This window comes from Sarcophilus harrisii, chromosome 6 (genome assembly GCF_902635505.1).
Source record: "Sarcophilus harrisii chromosome 6, mSarHar1.11, whole genome shotgun sequence".
In the NCBI taxonomy this organism is placed as follows: Eukaryota; Metazoa; Chordata; class Mammalia; order Dasyuromorphia; family Dasyuridae; genus Sarcophilus; species Sarcophilus harrisii.
Window position 1 is genome coordinate 166,272,230 of NC_045431.1, and position 22,833 is coordinate 166,295,062.

At 33.6% G+C, this 22,833-nt stretch overlaps 1 non-coding gene across 1 annotated transcript; it reads left to right on the forward strand.

Moving 5' to 3' along the window:
* The first annotated feature begins 22,516 nt into the window (after window positions 1-22,516).
* TRNAK-CUU lies at window positions 22,517-22,589 on the forward strand. Its single transcript has one exon. It is a non-coding gene; the product is annotated as a tRNA-Lys (tRNA).
* Window positions 22,590-22,833: the final 244 nt, after the last annotated feature.

Genomic DNA, 22,833 nt, shown 5'->3' on the forward strand with positions numbered 1-22,833 from the left:
GGGACTGGGAGTATTAGCAGCTGACCGCTGACCCCCGATTCTACCGAACTCTGCCCAGAGCTCTGCCCCAGCGTCTCTGCCTGATGCAAATCGGCCCTGGGAAAGCTCTATGGCCCCAAGCCGAGCCCCCCAATGCACAAATTGGAAGCTAATCCGGGCTGTGTCCTCCTGCTGTGCAGGATCACAACTGCCCCAAAGAAAAGCCCTGTACTGCAGGTTGGGGCTGCCCGCTTGTGCTGAGATCTGTGCTTTCACTTTCGGTTTGAGGCTCTCCTCAGAACCTAATTTCTCTCCCAGTCTGCGCTGATCTCCCCCCTGGCCCCGGAACCAACCTTTTTTGGTGAGACTGCAGATTTTCTTTGGCTGGTGAGTTGTTCTACTTCTTATCTTTATGAATTGTAGCAGTCAAGACTATTTTTGAGGCTTGATATAATATTGATAAAGAGGGTAAGAGAAGAGCTTAGAAAGTCGTGTGTGCCTTCTCCGCCATCTTGGCTCCGCCCCTTCTATTTTATGATCAATAATGATCTCTAGTTCTTTTTTGGTCACAAATTCTTCCTCTTCCACAGGTCTGAGAAGTGAACTATACTATGTTCTTCTAATTTATTTATTATCTCATTATTTATATCTAAATCATGAACCCATTTTAACCTTGTCTTGGTGTACAGCGTTAAGTGTGGGTCAATGCCTAGTTTTTGCCATACTAGTTTCCAATTTTCCCAGCAGTTTTTGTAAAATAGTGAATTCTTATCTAAAATCTGGGGTCTTTGGGTTTGTCAAACACTAGATTGCTATAATTATGGACTATTTTGTCCTGTGAACCTAACCTATTCCACTGAACAACTGGTCTATTTCTTAGGTAATATCAAATGGTTTTGATGACCGTGCTTTATAATATAGTTTTATATCTGGAACAGCTAGGCCATCTTCATTTGATTTTTTTTTCCATTAGTTCCCTTGAAATTCTTGACCTTTTATTCTTGCAGATGAATTTTGTTGTTATTTTTTTTATGTCATTAAAGTAGTTTCTTGGGAATCCGATTGGTATAGTTTACCAAGTATTGTATTATATTTGCTCAGTCTATCCAACAGCACTTAATATTTTTCCATTTGTTTAGATATGACTTTGTGTGGAAACTGTTTTGTAGTTTTGGTCATATAGTTCCTGACTTTCCTTTGATAGATTCCCAAATATTTTATACTATTGATAGTTATTTTAAATAGACCATCTCTTTGTATCTCTGGCTGTTGAATTTTGTTGGTGATGTATAAAAATGCTGAGGATTAATGTAGATTTATTTTGTATCCTTCAACTTTGCTAAAGGTGTGGATTACTTCTAACAGTTTTTTAGTCAATTCACTAAATTTCTCTAAGTACACCATCAAGTCATATGCATAGAGTGATAATTTGGTTTCATTATTACCTACTCTAATTTCTTTAATTTATTTTTCATCTTTTATTATGAAAGTTAGCATTTCTAATACAATATTGAATAATAATGGTGATAGTGGGCAACCTTGTGCAACTCTTGATCTTATTGGGAATGATTCCAGTTTATTCCAATTACATCTGATGATTACTGATGGCTTAAAATAGATGTTACTGACTATTTTAAAGAAAAGTCATGTATTCTTATACTCTTTAGTGTTTTTAATAGGAATGGGTTTTGGATTTTATCAGATGCTTTTTCTGCATCTATTTAAGATAATCATATGGCTTTTGTTAATTTGGTTATTGATATAGTCTATTATGCTAATATTTTTTTTTTAATTGAACCAGTCCTGCATTCCTGGTATAAATCCCACTTAGTCATGGTGTATTATCCTTGGGATGATTTTCTGTAATTTCTTTGCTAATATTTTATTTAAGATTTTTGCATCAATATTCATTAGGGAGATTAGTCTATAGTTTTCTTTCTCTGTTTTTGTCCTACCTAGTTTAGGTATCACCATATCTATGTCATAAAAGGAATTTGGTAGGAGTCCTTCATTCCCTATTTTTCAAATAGTTCATATGTCATTGGAGTCAATTGTTCTGGTAAATGTTTGGTATAATTCACATGTAAACCCATCTGGTGCTGAGGATTTTTTCTTAGGGAGTTGATTGATAGCTTGTTCAATTTTTTTTTTCTAAAATGGGACTATTTGAGCAATTTATTTTCTCTTCCATTAATCTGGGAATCTAAATTTTTTAGGTATTCCTCCATTTCACTTAGATTATCAAATTTATTGATGTAAAGTTGGGTAAAGTAACTCCTAATTATTGATCTAATTTCCTCTTCATTGATGGAAAGTTCTCCCTTTTCATTTTCAGGATTAACAGTTATATGGTTTTCCTCTTTCTTTTTTTTTAAATCAAATTTATTAAAGGTTTATCTATTTAGTTGTTTTTTTTAATTAATTCAACAGTTTTTTTTAGTTTAATTTTATTGATCTCTCCTTTTATTTTTAGAATTTCAAGTTTAGTATTTGATTGGGGGGTTTTAAATTCCTCTTTTTCTAGATTTTTTAGTTGCAAGCCCAATTCATTGACCCTCTCTTTCTCTTTTTTTATGCACATAGCATCTAGAGATATAAAATGTCTGCTTATTACTACTTAGACCTCATCCCACAAATTTTGATATGTTGTCTCATTAGTGTCATTCTCCTGAGAGAAATTATTAATTGTGTCTATGATTTGCTGTTTCACCCATTCATTCTTTAGAATTAGATTGTTTAGTTTCCAATTACTTTTTCGTCTATTTTCCCCTGGCCTTTTATTGAATGTAATTTCTATTGCATCATGATCTGAAAAGAATGCATTTACTATTTCTGCCTTTCTGCATTTGATTTTGAGGTATTCATGTCTCAATATATGGTCAATTTTTATATAGGTTCCATGAACCTACAAGAAGAAAGTATACTCCTTTCTGTCTCCATTCTATTTTCTCCAAAGATCTATCCTTCCTACCTTTTCTAGCATTCCATTTACTTCTTTAACTTCTTTCTTTTTTTTATTTTGTGCTTTGATTTATCTAGTTCTGTGAGAGCAAGGTTGAGAATAGTTTTGCTGTCCATTTCTTCTTGCAGTTCTCTTAACTTCTCCTTTAGGAATTTCCATGCTATACCACTTGCAAATATATTTAGTATTGATATGGTTTCATTATCTATGATACCTGTTAGCAAGAAATAGTTTCTTTCCTTATCTCTTTTAATTAGAATATTTTTTTTTTCCTTTTGCTTGATCTGAGATCAGGATGGCTACCCCTTCTTTTTTTTACTTCAATTAAAGCATAATAGATTGTGCTCCAGCCTTTTACCTTTACTCTGTATTTCTCACTCTGCTTTAAATGTGTCTTGTACATATTGTTTGATTCTGACTTTTAATCCAGTCTGCTATCCACTTCAGCTTTATGGGAGAGTTCATACCATTGACATTTATCGTTAAAACTACTATATCTGTATTTCCTGACATTTTATTATCCCCAGATTATAATTTCTACTTTTCCTCATCCCCTGTTTTTTTACTTATGAGTACCACTTGTCTCAAGCAGCTCTCCTCCCTTAGAATCTCTCCCCTTTTCTTATACCTTTGCCCTACTCTTTCTGTTTTCCCTTCTATTTACTCTACCTCTTCCCCTTTTTTGCCTTTCCCCTTTTTTCAATAAGGTAAGAGAAGTTTCTTTGTAAACCCAATATTTCTAATATTTTCTCTTTGAGCCAAATCTGATGAGAGTTAGATTCACACGGTGTTCACCCTCTCCCTTCTTTCCCTCAAATTTAATAGGTTTCCTTTGCCTCTTCATGAGATGTAATTTCTCTGATTTTACCTCCACTTTTCCCTTTTTCTGGTATAATCCCCTTTCCACTTCTAGTTTCATTTGTATATTGTAACAATAAAATCAAATTATACATGCACTCTCTATGTGTACCCATAACAGAAATACAGTTCTCAAAAGTTCTTTTTGACTCGAGTCCTATATTTGGAGGTTAATTTTTTTCTTTAGCTTTGGTCTTGTCATCAGAAATAAATGGAATTCACCTGTTTCATTGAATGCCCATCTTCTTCCCTAGAAGAAAATGTTCAAGTTACAGGGATAGTTTATTCTTGCTTACATTCCAGGTTCTTTTGCCTTTCAGAATATCAGATTCCAGGCCCTTCAATCCTTTAATGTGGAACGTGCTAGACCCTGGGTGATGTTTATTGTGGCTCCTCAGTATTTCAATTTGCTTGATTGATTCTTGATGTCTCATTGAGTCATTCATTTCCATTTTTCAATTCTGAATTTTAGAGAATTATTTTTTCATTTACTTTTTTTAACCTCATTTTGTATTTGTCCAATTGAGTTTTTAAATGAGTTGTTTTGTTCTATGGAATTTTTTTCCATTTCACAAATTCTGTTTTTTGTGTTATTTTCTTTTTCCACCTCACAAATTCTGTTTTCCTGGCAATTATTTACCTTTTCCAATTCACAAATTCTGTTTTTCAGGGAATTGTTTTCTTTTTCCACTTTATCAAATCTATCTTTTAATGAGTTATATGCCTTTATCAAACCCTCTTGCAGTTTTCCTTTATTTTTCCCATTTTTCTTCTTCCTCTCTTTTGAGATACTTTTAAAATTTCTTCAAGGAGAGCCTTGTGTGATGGGGATAAGTTATATCACTCTTGTGGGTTCATCTAGATGCAGATAGCTCTCTCCATTGCAAGACTATTGGAATTGGATGAATTGCCTCCTTCTTGGAAAGAGCCATGCCCCATCAGAGTTGATCATCACTTAATCTTGTTGCTTTGTACAATGTCATTTTGGTTCTATTTACTTCATTTAGCCAAGAAAACTCCAAACAGGATCACAAAGAGTTGGACATGGTTACAAAAACAAATTTTATAGTATTTGCATGTATACAATAGAAGATATTATATGGTGGATTTTATTCAACACAGGAACTGTGATGAATGTATGGGATTTAATATAATGGAATAGAAAATAATTGAATAGATTAGAACAGAGTTTTATCATAGAGCTCAGCACATACTAAGCATTTTATAAGTGCTTATTGCTTGATTGAGGAATAAAATAGAATAGAACAGAAAAGTCAGTTAGCTAAGAAGTATTTATTGGAGTGTATACATAGATTTAGATTGATTTATATGGCACAGTTAACAGAGACTTCATTCTTGAAGTTAAGAAGTGCTCCATTTTTATAGCATTTTATTTTCAAAACACATGCATAGATAGTTTTCATCATTCACCCTTGCAAAACCTTGTGTTCCAAACTTTTTTTTCCCTCTCTTCCTTGAACCCCTCCCCAAAAAGGAAAGTAATCCAATATATGTTTAACGTGTCCAATTCAAGATATATTCTGTAAGAGTACCCTTCAGCTCATATTAATTCTATGATACTGGAAAATTATTTAACAACTCAGTGCCTTAGAGAGAATGTATGCTGACTTGCCTCCATAGAAGAAGTTTCTCATAGTGAGCTTGATGAAATTAGTTTGAATTAAAAAAAAAAATGAGTAGAATGTTAGCACTGAAAGAAAATATAGAAAGTCATTTAATTTGATCTTTTCTACTTTGTAGAGAAAGTACTTAAATTGTTCAGAATTTCAATCTACATTATATTTTGATTTAGCATAAAGAAAATCTATGGGGTTAATTTTATTCACAGGAGATAGATGACACCAGCCATTTTGATTTCAGCAGAGGTGGGAAATGATGTGAGCAAAATATTGAAAATATTTTCATATAAGGTTGCTATCTTTTTAAGTTTTACATATCTATTTATTAGAGAAGCTTCTATGGGGGATGTATGTAGGAAATAATTGTAATGTTTAAAAAATCAATATTAAAAAATTGTTGTGCTGAGATAGAAAATCTCAGTAGTCTAGGGTTGTCACATTGGTTAGGAAAGCTGTACCACTGTATGTTTATCCTTGAGAAACAACTTTGCACAATTATTTTAGATTGTCTTCCTCCAATACCGTGTAGTAGTTAGAATGATTGAGGGACAGAAAAAAAAAACACTAATTTCTTTTTTTTTTTGAGGTCTTGATGTGATTTATTCAGAGTCATGGACATATTAAATAGAAGAACTGTGACTTAAAAGTAAATTTTCTGTTAATTGGTCCACTGCCTTCTTCCAAACTATTTGCAGACCCATCTGATATAAATATAAAAAACCTTGAGTATAAAAAAACACTAATTTGAACAAATGTGTCAAGTAGCACAAAATACTCAGTTCAAGCCATTAGAAATATTCTCTCAGGTAAACCTTTTAAAGACAAAGTTTTTTTTTTTTTTTTAAAGGATCTGAACAGACCACAGGATACCAAAGTCCTTGAGTCAAGTTCACATTGAGAGAAGAAAGAGTAGTAGCTGACAGTTTCTCATTTTTGCTAATTATTTCTAATGATGTATTAGTTTTTATTGTCATTACCGCCTAAATTGTGAAGTCCCTGAGGCAAAGTTCTGGTTGTTCTCTATATAATATAATTCTGGAGAGGGAGCTAATGCATTTTTTGGTGTATGTTCCTGTTCTTTAAACTATGTACATTTACAAGAACAGGCAACGAATTGTATTTTAGCTAAGCCAAGCTAACAATATTTATGAATAAATAATTATCTATTTTCTAAGTTTTATGCTAATTACTGGGAATACAAATATAAACAGAAAATCTCTTTCTTCCAGGATCTTACATTGTGATGGGGGGCAGAGATAACTTATAAAAGGAAGATGAAAAATTGAGGAAAAAGATACTCACATGGAGATATGGTAGTGGAAAAAGTCCAGAAAATCTGGTGATTAAAACCTGAAGAGAATTGAAGATATGACTGATGGAGGAGTTTTATATTAAATGCAGGTATTGGAGAGACAATCTGAAGAAAATGAGGCTGGGATATTAAAGACATGCCTATGCTCACCCATCTATTAAGTGACAGTGATGAGATTTGACTCTGTTTTTCCTTATTGTCAATTACCATTTTTCCCATTATACTATAGGTCTTGAGGAACTTTTATGGTAACCAAGAAGACAAATTCAAATATGTAAATGGCATCATCATGGTCAAATAGAGGTTTTAGACCATAGTTCAAGACATATTATAGGGCAACATATTTGTCAAGTGAGCTGTAAATTATATATGTGATATATCAAGGAAAGAAATGAAAATGACTCTTACCTTTGTGGACCAGAGTAGAGGTGACCTTTTCTATAGTTTTGAAGTTTGAATAAACTTTGGAAGGCAACAGAAGATGGCTGGCTGTGAGAAGATGAGGAATTTTCCAAAAAAGAAAAAGTAAAGTGGTTTGTAGGAAAACACACCTGTGTTCATTTTTAAAAAAAATATATATATATCTTCATGTTGTCTGGAGCTATAATTATTTCTAGAATAACTCTCATGGTTTCCTCTTTATAGATATAATTTATATAACAAACAACATCCTATAGTTTTATAACACCAGTAAATAATAATGACTTCATTTTCCCTAAAGCTATTTTGATATAATTCATTACACACTAGGCATATTGTAATTTATGGATGAAATAATAGTCTTCAATAGCAAAGATGATAAGTTTCTTGGTGTGATTATGGTAGCATCAAAAGTTAGGACATTTTCTAAAGTTAATGTGATATATAAAGAATAAGATTTTAAATTAAATTTAAAAATTGATGTGTTCATTATATGTCCAATCAAGTAAATGTTTAAAAACCCGTGCATAAGATCACTAGGAAGATAGATGACTAGTCTCTTTCTGCAAATCTAATCATTGTTGTAATGTCAAAAGATAGGGAACATGCCTCAGATATGGACGGAAAATAAAAATATATAGAGATGAATAGATAAATAGATATAGATAGTTACTTCAACAATATAAGAAGACTACCTTTTCTTGATATACAAATGCCCAAAATAAATGTTATGAATCAATACCAGAGAACTTTAATTCTGAGAGTTCTTGGTTAGTTACTCCTCCCACATCCAACTGACTATAAGCAGAATAAAATGTGTGCAAGCAAATATGAAACCTTCTAACTGGGGATGTTGCTATGGATATTACAAAAAGAAGCACTAAGTATTGAAACATCCCATCACCTATCATACATTGTAAAAAAATGACTGATGTTGAGGGGTGAAGCCAAGATGTCAGAGAGTATACATGTCTTTGTCTGAGCTCCTCCTAGTGTCCCTCAGAGCAATACCAGATCAAGTCTCTGAACTGATTGTGGAGTGACAGAACACACAAATATTTGGAGTATAACAAATCTCCAGAAGAAGATACCTTGGAAGAACTTCAGAAAAGGTCTGTTACAGTTGAGCAGAGGGAGATACTGCTGAATGCAGACCCAACTCAAGGAGCACAGGGTAGCGAGCTAAGATTCTGCAGTGTTCTACACTGTGGAATCTACAGGAAGGATCTCAGACTACTCTACTGATTATAAGACACTGGATCACCAGATTAGTTCTGAGACACCCAAAAGAAATACAAAAGGCAAATAGTGAGTCTCTGAACCACAGAAAAATGCAGGACCTCATCATACCTACTAAGCACCTGAAGTCAGTTAGCAGCACTGACCCCAGGGCAAAAGTGCCTATTGCCCCTTTGCCTTAAGAGCAGACCTCGACCTATATTAACTCCTTACGAAATAGATTTAACAAAATGGAAAAGACAAGCAACTCTTTACAAAATAGATTTGATAAAAGATAAAAAGCATGTAGCTCCTTAGAAAATAGATATGGAAAAGAAACCAATTAATTTTAAAACAAAATTTGTGAAATGGAAAAAAAAATGCAATGAACAAAATACCAATTATAAAAGTTCAATTGGCTAAATACAAAAGGAGATAAAAAAGCTAACTGAAGAAATTAATTCACTAAAGATTAGAATTGAACAAATGGAAGTGAATGCCTCAATGAAACTTGAAGAATCAGTCAAACAAGACCAAAAAAAGGAAAAAAAGTAAAAGAAAATGTAAAATATCTCATTGGAGAAACAACTGACCTGGGAAACAGATTTAGGAGAAAAAATCTAAGAATTATTAGACTTCCTGAAAATCATGATTTAAAAAAAAGAGTCTAGACAACATCTTTCAGGAAATCAAGAAAAATTGCCCTGAAGTCATAGAACCAGAGGGTAAAATAGCCACTGAAAGAATTCACCAATTACCTCCTGAAAGAGAACTCAAAATGGTAACTCTGAAGAACATCATTAGGTAAATTTCAGAATTATCTAATCAGAAGAAAATATTCCAAGAAGCCAGAGGGAAGCAATTCAAAAACCAAGGAACTGCAATCTGGATTATCCAGGACCTAGTAACTTCCACTTTAGACTATTGAACGGCATGGGATTTGATATTCCAAAAGGCAAAGGAACTTGGATTACAATCTGGAATCAATTATCCAACAAAATGAGCATTATCTTTCAAGGAAAAAGATGGACATTCAATGAAACAAGTGAATTTCATCTATTTCTGATGAAAAGACCAGTGCTGAATAGAAAAAATAATAATGTTAAAATGCAGAATTCAAGAAAAGCATAAAAAGGTAAAAAGAAAAGGGAAAAAAATCTTTAAAAAAGTTATAACACATATCCCTATATTGGAAGAAAATAAGTTTAACTCTTGAGATCTGTATCTCTCTTATGAGCATACTTAGAGAGTACAGGTATAATTTGATTTTATTGTGAAGATAGAAAAAAATTAAACTAGAGAAGAAAAGTGATTTTACTGGAATAAGAGGAAGATGAGCTTAAAATGGAGTAAATTGCATCTTATAAAGAGGCAAAAAAGACCTATTTTAGTTTTGGCAAAGAAGGGAAGGGGATGAGAATTGGGTGAATCTTACTCTCATCAGATTTGGCTCAAAGAGAGAATATTAGACACATTTAGCTTCACAGAGAAACTTGTCTCACCCTAGAGGAAAATAGAAGATGAAAGGGAAAAGGAAAGGAGGAGCCTAAAAGAAGAAACAACAAGGGCAGCTAGTTGGTGTAGCGGATAGAGAACCAGCCCTGAAATCAGGAGGAGCCGAGTTCAAATTTGACCTCAATCACAACACATTCTGGCTGTGTGACTCTGCAAGTCATTTGATCCCAATTGCCTCAGGAAAAAAAAAAGAACTGAAAACAAAGTAGATGGGGAAATGTATAAGAAAGGGGAAGGGGTTGTAAAAGATGAGGCCTGTTTGAGGGAGGTGGTGGTCAGAATCAAATTAACAGGAAGGAAGAAAAGACAGAAAGGAAAGAGAAAAGTATGACTGGGGGAAAACAACATGGTAGGAAAACCAGAATTAACAAATTTAACTGTGAATGGGAATGGGATGAACTCTCCCATAAAATGGAAGTGGATAGCAGATGGATTAAAAGCCAGAATCCTACCATATGTTGTTTACAAGAAACACATTTAAAGCATAGAAATTTGATAGACATTTGGAGAAAATTGAATGGAGACAGAAAGGAACATATTATTTTCTAAGTTATACAAGGAATCTATAGAAAAATTGACCATATACTAGATGTATATCAAATGTAGAAAGGCAAAAATAGTAAATGTATTTTTTCAGATCATGAGGCAATAAAAATTTCATGCAACAAAAGGCCATGGAAAATAGACCAAAATTAATTAGAAACTAAATAATCTAATCCTAAAGAATGAGAGGTTGAAATAAGTAAAAGACATAATTAATAATTTCATCAAAGAGAATGATGATATTGAGGCAACACACAAAAATTTATGGTATGCAGCCATAGCAGTTCTTAGGGGAAGTTTTATATGTCTAGATGTTTATTTGCATAAAATGGAGAAAGAGAAGCTCAATGAATGGGTCTTGCTACTAAAAAAGCTAGGAAAAGAACAAATTAAAAACCTCCAATTAAAAACCAAATTTGGAATTCTGAAAATAAAAAGGAAGATTAATAAAATTGAAAATAATAAAACTATTGAATCAATAAACAAAACTAAGGGTTGGTTTTATGAAATAAAAAAAAAAACAACAAAATTGTTCAACCTTTAGTTAATTTGATTAGAAAAAGGAAAGAAGAAAAGCAAATTGTTAATACCAAAAATGAAAAGGGAGAACTTTCCACCAATGAAGAGGAAATTGGAGCAATAATTAGAAGCTATTTTGCCCAACTATATGTCAATAAATTTGATAATCTAAGAGAAATGGAGGAATACCTATAAAAATATAGATTACCCAGATTAAGAGAAGAGGAAATAAATTACTTAAATGGTCCCATTTTAGAAAAAAAAAGGACCTGAAGAGGCTATTAATCAACTACCTAAGAAAAAAATCTCCAAGGCCTGATAGATTCACATGTGAATTCTACCACACATTTAAGGAATGATTATGCAATGCAAAGTATTTGAAAAAAATAGGGAAATAAATAATTCTAATATATTCCTTTTATAACTAGATATAGTACTGATGCCTAACCCAAGGAGGGTCAAAACAGAAAAAGAAAATTATAGAAAAATTTCCTTAATGAATATTGATGCAAAAATCTTAAATAAAATATAGGAAAAAGATGACAGAAAGTCATCCCCAGGATAATACACCATGACTGAGTAGGATTTATACCAGGAAAGCAGGGCTGGTTTAATATTATAAAAATTACAAGCATAAATGATTATATCAATAACCAAACTAACAAAAATATTATGATAATCTCAAAAGATGCAAAAAAAAATCATTTAAAAAAAAAATCTGGACTTCCGGCCAAGATGGCAGAGAGGAGGCACACAACTGTGTAAGCTCCACATTTTCTTTCAGAATTCATTTCATGACAAGCCTCTGAATTAATGCTTGACTGGAAAAAAAAAAAACAAAAACAAAAACCATAGTTACCAAGAGAAGACATCCTTGAGATTTGACAGGAAAAGTCTGTTTTTGCTTGAGGGCAGGGACGGTGTTATATCTGGCACAGGCTGAGGGCAGGCAGCAGCAGCAGCAAGAGCAATGAGCTCACAGCCAAGCAGACCAGAGTGGGGTGGGGTGTGATCACAGTCGTCTCTAAGGGGAGAGTTTGCTACAGGATTGGATACTTTGCTCTGGCAGCAAGTCAGTAGCCCAGCAGAGAAGCTGGGGGTGAATACAACCCCAAACAGCTGGAATCTCTTGGGCCCTGGTCACTCCTCCCCCACAGCATCTCAGCACACTCTCAGAGTCTCAGAGCACAGGCACAGCACAGTCCTGCTAGTGCCTTGATGCTGCCACCCTCCCTCCCTTCCTTCCCCCCTCCCCCGGCAGTCTGTACAGGAAGCTCGGTAACACCACTCAACCCCTCCCCCCAAAAAAGCAGATTCCATTTGGGGTTTTTTTCTTTTTTTCTTGGCTAGTTTGTCTCTGATTCTTCTCTGACAAAATGAGCAAAAAATTGAAAAGGACCTTAACCACTGATGGCTTTTATACGGATAAAGAGAAGACTCTAAACCCTGAGGAGACTAAAAACAGACTGTCTCCAGGTTAATCCCCAAAGGAGGAGATCATCTGTTTCTCAGCACAGATGAATCTCATAGAAGAAATTTAAAAAGGCTCACACAAGAGAGCTAGAAGAAAAATGGGAAAAGGAGATGGAGGCTTGGCAAGAGAGTCTGGAGAAATCATTCTACTCATTTAAAGACAGAGTGGATAAAGAAAACAAATCCTTGAAAAATAGGATTAGTGAACTGGAAAAAGAAAATAGCTCTCTAAAAAATACAATTGGCAAAATGGGAAAAAATTCCATAGAACAAAACAACTCAATTGGACAATTAAAAAAAGATATAAAAAAAGTGAATGAAGAAAATACTTCCTTGACAATCAGAACTGAGCAAATGGAATTGAATGACTCGAGGAGACAACAAGAATCAGTCAAGCAAAACCAAAAAAATCAAACAATGGAGAAAAATGTGAAATACCTTCTTGGGAAAACAACAGACCTGGAAAATAGGTCTAGGAAAGACAATCTGGGAATTATTGGACTCCCAGAAAAATATGATGAAAAAAGAGCCTGGACACTATTTTCCAGGAAATTATCAAAGAGAACTGCCTAGAAGTCATAGAAACAGAGGGTAAAATAGACATCGAAAGAATTCATCGATCACCTGCTGAAAGGAATCCTAAAATCAAAATACCAAGAAATATAGTGGCCAAATGCCAGAACCCTCAAACAAAGGAAAAAATACTCCAAGAGGCCAGAAAAACCCAATTCAAATACAGAGGAGCCACAATAAGGATCACCCAGGATCTAGCAGCATCCACATTAAAAGATCAAAGGGCCTGGAATATGATATTCTGAAAGGCTAAGGAACTTGGTATGCAACCAAAAATAACTTGCCCAGCCTGAATGAGCATCTTTTTCCAGGGAAGAAGACGGTTGTTCAATGAAATAAGTGAATTTCACCTATTTTTGATGAAAAAACCAGAATTTAACAAAAAGTTTGATCTATAAATATAGAACTCAAGAGAAACCTCAAAAGGTAAAAAGAAATCTTGGAAACTATATTTCTGCTATAAAGATGTATAAAAAATACATGTATACCTTGTCCTAGAAATTAGAGGTGGAAAGGACATTGTACCAGAAAAAGGGTAAAGTGGGGGTACTACATCTCATGAAGAGGCAAAGGAAACCTATTATATCTGAGAGAAAGAATGGAGGGGGATGAATATAGTGGGTATCTTACTGCCATCAGAATTGGCTTTAAGAGAAAAATTTTAGACATTCAATTTTATAGTGAAACTTCTCCCACCTCATTGAAAAGTGAGAAGGGAAAAGTGAAAAGGGAAGGAATAAGCTAAGTGGAAGGGAATATGGAAACTGTGAGGGAAAAGAGTAAGATGGGGGAGGAACTTTAAGGCAGGAGGGGGAGGGATACTAAAAAGGGAGGGCTGTGAGAAGCAAGTGGTGCTCACAAGTTTAATACTGGGAAAGAGGGGTAAAGGGGAAAGAAGGGAGAAAAGCATAAATAGGGGTTAACAAGATGGCAAGTAATACAGAATTGGTAATTTTAACCATAAATGTGAAAGGGGTAAACTTCCCCATAAAGAGAAAGCAGTTAGCAGAATGGATTAAAAGCCAGAATCCTACAATATGTTTTTTACAGGAAACACACCTGAAGCAGGGAGAAACATGCAGAGTAAAGGTAAAAGGTTGGAGCAAAATCTACTATGCCTAAGGTGAAGTCAAAAAAGCAGGGGTAGCCATCCTGATCTCAGATCAAGCAAAATCAAAAACTGATCTAATTAAAAGAGATAAGGAAGGGCACTATATCTTGTTAAAGGGTAGCATAGATAATGAAGCAATATCAATATTAAACATATATGCACCAAGTGGTGTAGCATCTAAATTCTTAAAAGAGAAATTAAGAGAGCTGCAAGAGGAAATAGACAACAAAACTATAATAGTGGGAGATCTCAACCTTGCACTCTCAGAATTAGATAAATCAAACCACAAAATAAATAAGAAAGAAGTCAAAGTGGTAAATTGAATACTAGAAAAGTCAGATATGATAGATCTCTGGAGAAAACAAAATGGAGACAGAAAGGAGTACACTTTCTTTTCAGCAGTTCATGGACCTTATACAAAAATAGACCATATATCAGGACATAAAAACCTCAAACTCAAATGCAGTAAGGCAGAAATAGTAAATGCATCCTTTTTAGACCACGATGCAATAAAAATTACATTCAGCAAAAAGCCAGGGGAAAGTAGACCAAAAATAATTGGAAACTAAATAATCTCATACTAAAGAATGATTGGGTGAAACAGCAAATCATAGACACAATAACTTCATCCAAGAAAATGACAATAATGAGACATCATACCAAAATGTGTGGGATGCAGCCAAGTGGTAATAAGGGGAAATTTCATATCTCCAGAGGCCTAGTGGCATAAAATAAACAAAGAGAAGGTCAATGAATTGGGCTTGAAACTAAAAATGCCAGAAAAGGAACAAATTAAAAACCCCCAGTCAAACACTAAACTTGAAATTCTAAAAATAAAAGGAGAGATCAATAAAATTGAAAGTAAAAAAACTTTTGAACTAATTAAGAAAACTAAGAGTTGGTTCTATGAAAAAACCAACAAAATAGACAAACCCTTAGTAAATGTGATTTAAAAAAGGAAAGAGGAAAATAAAATTGTTAGTCTTAAGAATGAAAAGGGAAAACTCGCCACTAACGAAGAGGAAATTAGAGCAATAATTAGGAATTGCTTTGCCCAACTTTATGGCAATAAATTTAACAACTTAAATGAAATGGAAGAATATATTCAAAAATATAGCTTGCCCAGATTAACAGAGGAAGAAGTAAATATCCTAAACAGTCCCATCTTAGAAAAAGAAATAGAACAACTATTAACGAACTCCCTAAGAAAAAATCCCCAGGACCAGATGGATTTACATGTGAATTCTACCAAACATTTAAAAAACAATTAACTCCAATGCTATATAAACTATTTGAAAAAAATAGGGATTGAAGGAGTCCTACCAAACTCCTTTTATGACACAGACATGGTACTGATATTTAAACCAGATAGGCTGAAAACAGAGAAAGAAAATTATAGACCCAATCTCCCCAATGAATAGTGATGCTAAAATCTTAAATAAAATATTAGCAAAAAGATTATAGAAAATCATCCCCAGGATAATACACTATGACCAAGTAGGATTTATACCAGGAATGCAGGGCTGGTTCACTATTAGGAAAACTATTAGCATAATCAACTATATCAATAACTAATCTAACAAAAACCATATGATCATCTCAATAGATGCAGAAAAAGAATTTGATAAAATCCAACATCCATTCCTAATAAAAACACTTGAGAATATAGGAATAAATGCACTTTTCCTTAAAATAGTCAGCAGCATATATTTAAAACCGTCCGTAAACATTATATGCAATGGGGAAAAACTGGAACCTTTCCCAGTAAGATCTGGTGTGAAGCAAGGTTGCCCACTCTCACCATTGTTATTCAATATTGTATTACAAACATTAGCCTTGGCAATAAGAGTCAAGAAAGAGATCAAAGGAATTAGAGTAGACAATGAGGAAACCAAACTATCACTCTTTGAAGATGATATGATGGTATACTTAGAGAACCCCAGAGATTCTACTAAAAAGCTATTAGAAATAATTCATAACTTCAGCAAAGTTGCAGGTTACAAAATAAATCCCCATAAATCCTCAGCATTTTTATACATCACCAACAAAATCCAACAGCAAGAGATAACAAAGAGAAATTCCATTCAAAATAACTGTTGACAGCATAAAATATTTGGTAATATATCTACCAAAGGAAAGTCAGGAATTATATGAGCAAAATTACAAAAAACTTTCCACACAAATAAAGTCAGACTTAAATAATTGGAAAAATATTAAGTGCTCTTGGATAGGCCAAGTGAATATAATAAAGATGACAATACTCCCTAAACTAATCTATTTATTTAATGCTATACCAATCTAACTTCCAAGAAAATATTTTAATGATCTAGAAAAAATAACAACAAAATTCATATGGAATAATAAAAGGTTGAGAATCTCAAGGGAATTAATGAAAAAAAAAAAACAAATGAAGGTGGCCTAGCTGTACCTGATCTAAAACTATATTATAAAGCAGCAGTCACCAAAACCATTTGGTATTGGCTAAGAAATAGATTAGTTGATCAGTGGAATAGGTTAAGTTCACAAGACAGAAGTCAACTATAGCAATCTAGTGTTTGACAAACCCAAAGATCCTAACTTTTGGGATAAGAATTCATTATTTGAGAAAAACTGCTGGGAAAACTGAAAATTAATATGGCAGAAATTTGGCATGGAACCACACTTAACACTGTATACCAAGCTAAGATCAAAATGGGTCCATGATTTTGGCATAAAGAATGAGATTATAAATAAATTAGAGGAACATAGGATACTTTATCTTTCAGACTTGTGGAGGAGGAAAAAATTTGTGATCAAAGATGAACTAGAAAACATTACTAATCATAAAATAGAAAATTTTGATTATATCAAATTAAAAAGCCTTTGTACAAACAAAACTAATACAAACAAGATTAGAAGGGAAGTAATAAACCGGGAAAACATCTTGACAGTTAAAGGTTCTGATGAAGGCCTTATTTCCAAAATATATAGAGAATTGATTCTAATTTATAAGAAATCAAGCCATTCTCCAATTGATAAATGGTCAAAGGATATGAACAGACAATTTTCAGATGATGAAATTGAAACTATTACCACTCATATGAAAGAGTGTTCCAAATCACTACTGATCATAGAAATGCAAATTAAAACAACTCTGAGATACCACTACACACCTGTCAGATTGCCTAAGATGACAGGAAAAAATAATGATGAATGTAGGAGGGGATGTGGGAAAACTGGGACACTGATGCATTGTTGTGGAGTTGTGAATGAATCCAGCCATTCTGGAGAGCAATCTGGAATTATGCCCCAAAAGTTATCAAACCGTGCATGCCCTTTGATCCAGCAGTTCTACTATTTGGCTTATCCCAAAGAGATACTGAAGAGGGAAAGGGCCTTGTATGTGCCAAAATGTTTGTGGCAGCCCTGTTTGTAGTGACTAGAAACTGGAAAATGAATGGATGCCCATCAATTGGAGAATGGTTGGGTAAACTGTGATACATGAATGTTATGGAATATTATTTTTCTGTAAGAAATGACCAGCAGGATGAATACAGAAAGGCTTGGAAAGACTTACATGAATTGATGCTAAGTGAAATGACCAAAACCAGGAGATCATTATATACTTCAAAAATGATACTGTATGAGTATGTATTCTGATGGAAGTGTATTTCTTTGACAAAGAGACCTAATTCAGTTTCAGTTGATGAATGATGGACAAAAGCAGCTACACTCAAAGAAATAACACTGCGAAATGAATGTAAACTGCTTGCATTTTTGTTTTACTTTCTGGGTTATTTTTACCTTCTGAATCCAATTCTCCCTATGCAACAAGAGAACTGTTCTGTTGTGCACACATATATTGTATCTAGGATATATTGCAACATATTCAACATATATAGGACTGTTTGCCATCGGGGGTAGGGGGTGGAGGGAGAGAGGGGGAAAATCAGAACAGAAGTGAGTGCAAGGGATAATGTTGTAAAAAATTACCCTGGCATAGTTTCTGTCAATAAAGTTATTATAATAAAAAATAAATGAATAAAAAAGAAAAAAAAAGAAAGAGAAATAGAAAAAAAAGAAAAAAAATCCAACACCTATTCCTATTAAAAACACTAGAGAGTATACAAATAAATGGAATTTTCCTTAAAATGATTAGTAGCATCTATTTCATATCATCAGCAAGCATCACATGTAATGAGGACAAATTAGAACCAGTCCCAATAAGATCAGGGGTGAAACAAGATTGCCTATTATCACCATTACTATGTTACCAAATGTTAGCTTTGGCACAAAGAGAAGAAAAATAGATTAAAGGAAGTAGAGTATGTAATAAGGAAATCTAATTATTATTCTTTATAGAAAGTATGATTGTATACTTAGAAAATCCTAATGAATTAACTAAAAACTACTAGAAATAATTCAAAATTATAACATAGTTGTAGGATACAACATAAATCTACAGAAATCATCAGCATTTTTATTTATTACCAATAAAGTCCAACAGCAAGAGATACAAATAGAAATTCCATTTAAAATAAAGATCAGTGGTGAACAAGGATGGCTATTTTCATCATTATTATTCAATATTGCAATAGAATTGTTGGCTTTTAAAATGTTTGTGGCAGCCAATTTTGTAGTGGCTAGAAACTGGAAATTGAATGGATGTCCATCAATTGGAGAATGGGGTTGGGTAAATTGTGGTAGATGAATGTTATGAAATATTATTATTCTGTAAAAAATGACCAGCAGGATGAATATAGAGAGGGTTGGAGAGACTTACATGAACTGATGCTAATTGAAATGAGCAGAACCATACACTTCAACAACAATACTATATGAGGATATATTGTTATGGAAGTGGATATCTTCGACAATGAGAAGATCCAATTCAGTTCCAACTGATCAATGATGGACAGAATCAGCTACACCCAGAGAAAATACACTGGGAATTGAATGTGGACTACTTGCATTTTTATTTTTTTTCCAGTTATTTTTACCTTCTGAATTCGATTTTTCTTGTGCAACAAGAGAATTGTACACATATATTGTATTTGATATGCTTTAACATGTTTAACATGTATGAGACTGCCTGCCATCTAGGGGAGGAGGTGGAGGGAGGGAAAGGAAAAGTTGGAACAGAAATGAGTGCAAGGGACAGTGTTGAAAAATTACCCATGCATATGTTCTGTCAATAAAAAGCTATAAAAAAGAAATGTTGGCTTTAACAATAATAAAAGATAAAAACAAATTAAAGGGATTAGAATAAGGAATGAGAAGATAAATCTTTCACTCTTTGCAAATGATGATATGATCATATACTTAGAGATTCCTAGAAAATTATGCAAAATCTCAAAACAATTAATAGCTTTAGCAATGTTTCAGGATATAAGATAAACCCACACAAATGATCATCATTTGTCTATATTATTGACAAAGTCAGCAGCAAGAGAGAGGAGAGAAATTCCATTTAAAATAACTGTAAACAAAATAAAATATCTAGGTACACCTGCTAAGACAAATCCAGGAACTACATGAATAGAATTACAGAACACTTCTCACACAAATAAAGTCAGATCTAAATAACTGTAAAAATATCAATTGCTCATCAGTAGGCTCAGTTAAAATAATAAAAATTACAAATCTATATAAATTGATGTACTTGTTCTGTGCCATACCATTTAAACTGCCAAAAAAATTGTTTTGCAGAGCTACAACAAAAAAAATAATAACAAAAGTCAATTGGAAGAACAAAAAGGCAAAAACATCAAGACAATTAATTAAAAAAAATTACAAAGGATGGTGACTTAGCTGTGTCAGATCTAAAACGCCAGAGTCTAAGACTAAGAAATAATCATCAAAACCATTTGGTGCTGTCTACGAAATACAGTGGTGGATCAGTGCAATAGTTTAGATACACAATACAGTAATCAAAATCAATGACTATAATAATCTAGTATTTGATAAACCCCTAAACTCTAGCTTCTAAAATAAGAACTTATTGTTTGACAAAAATTTCTTGGAAAACTAGAGAACATTATGTCAGAACTTGGCGTAGACCTACATCTCATATGCCATACCAAAATATGGTCAAAATTGATACATGATTTAAGTGTGATTTAAGAGTGATACCACAAGCAAATTAGTGAACAAGGGATAGTTCACCTATCAAATCTTTGGAGAAGGGAGGAATTTATGACAAAACAAGAATTAGAGAATGGACAACATTAATTACATTAAATTAAAATGTTTTTTAATAAACAAAATTTACACAAACAAGATTAAAATGGAAGTATAAAATTGGGAAAAAATTTTACAGTTAGTGTTTCTGATAAAGGTCTCATTTTTAAATATAAATAATTGTGTCAAATTTACAAGAATACAATTCATTTCCCAAATGGTAAATGGTTAAAGGATAAGAACAGACAACTTTCAAATGATGAAATTAAAACCATTTATATCATATGAAAAGATACAAATTAAAACATCTCTAAGATACTATCTCATATTTCTCAGATTGGCTAAGATTACAGGAAAAGATAATGATAAATGTTGGAGGGAATGTAAAAAAAAACTGGGGCACTAATGCATTGTTTTGAAATGTTTTGAAATGTTCCAACTGTGCTGGACAACAATTTGGAACTATGGCCAAAGGACCATCAAACTGTAATGATTTAGCAGTGCCACTACTGGGTGTGTATCCAAAAGAGATCATAAAAAAGTAGAAAAAGCCCACATGTGCAAAAATGTTTGTAGCCAATGTTTTTGTAGTGTCAAAAAATTGGAAAGTGAGTAGATATCCATCAATTGGGGAATGGCTGCATAAGTTATGGTATATGAAGTAATGGAATGTGTTATTTTTCTATAAAAATGATGAACAAGCAGATTTTAGAAAGATTTAGAAAGGCCTGGAAAAATTTACATGAACTGATGTTGAGTGAAAACAAGCAGAACCAGGAATACATTGTACACTGTAACATTAAGAATGTATAATGATCAACTGAGAAAGACTTGGTTCTTCTCAGTGATTCAATGATCCAAGGCAGTCCCAATAAATTTGGATAGAAAATGCTATTTGCACCAGAAAAGAACTATGATTGAATGTAAATCAATACATACTTCACTTTTTTTTCTCTTATGTTTTTTTTTCCATTTTGTTCTGATTTTCTTTCACAATATGATTCATAAAGAAATGTTTCTTAAAAAATAATGTGTGTATAGCAAGAAAAAAAGAAGAAATAATATGGGAAAGATGCTCCACTTAAAGGAACCTTATAGAAGAACAAATATTTAACATTATGGAGATTTACAAAGAGATATGTACTCTAAAAAGTATGATCATAACTAATCAACATAACCCTTCCTGTCCCCTTCCCCAACTTCCCTTCCCCTTGCACAATTTCAGTCTATAGTAAGAAGAAGGGGACTACATTCATAGTTTAGGTATATTCTCACAGAGAGGATTCCCAGGTCCAAGTCCACAAACCCAAAGCCAAATTTCAGGGACCCTGACATCATCAGGAAGTCCATCTGAAGAGGTTGAAAATACCAACCTACCTGAAAAAGTACCTACAAAGTCACTATAGCTCAAACCCTGACACCTAAAATTGAGGATAAATGATATAGAAAACACATATGTGCCATTAAACCTATTTCTTAGACATAAGGCCAAAGGCAGGGAGGAGTAAGGATTGGTAAGCAGAGAAAGGCAAGTTCTACTCCGCTCATTGGTTAACTTCATAGGTGAAGCTGGCTGAAGCAGGTTGGAATCACCAACCAAGCAGAGCCAGTTAAGAAGGTGCAAAAGAGAACATTGACTTAACTCTCAACATTTTTAAAGAAGCTTGCAGCCTGTCAAGGAATTTTTATCCACATCCCTGTAGGAAGGTATCAGTAGCCTCCATTTTAGGCAAACTTGGCCTGCTCAAAGGATATAAATATAATTGTAAATTCATGGCCACCACATTCCATCTAAATTTATTGAGGAAAAAGTTCTGATTTGCAGAGGAAGAAGCACCAATAATAAGAGAATGTTTCGAGATATTTAGTAAGTTAGGTGGCACAATGGATAAAGTACCAGACTTGGAGTCAGGGAAACTTACCTTCCTGAGGTCAAATCTACCATCATTCAATTCCTAACTGTGTGACTCTGGTCAAGTCATTTAACTCTGTTTACCTTGGTTTTCTCATTTGTAAAACAAATTGGAGAAAGAAATGGCAAACCACTCTTTGCCAGGAAAATTCCAAAACAGGTTTTGAAGATTCAAACATGAAAGAAAAATGACTGCCCAACAGTCAGTTTTAGTTAGTCGTATTTAGATGATTGTAAAAGATTAACAATCTTTTTGGGGATGAAATTACAGGATGTAAATAGCATTTAAAAGTGATAAGGAAATTTAAGAGCATCTCAGTAGGCCCGGCTAGCTCAGTCGGTAGAGCATGAGACTCTTAATCTCAGGGTCGTGGGTTCGAGCCCCACGTTAGGCGCCAAAATGTGGTGGTTTTTCCTGGGAGACCGGCCTTAGTCTTAGTTGAAATAAATAATTACTTCGAAATCTCAGTCAGCTGGTAAAAGTTGCAAATGTTTATTTCTCCTTACAAATTCGCCCAGTTAGTTGAGGCCTATCTCTCTGCCTGGCTCCAAGAGATCTTGTAGCTTTGTCCTTGGTTTCTGCCTCTGCTTTCTTGAGCCTCCAGCCAGCTCCGACTCGTGGCTTCTCAATCTCCAGTC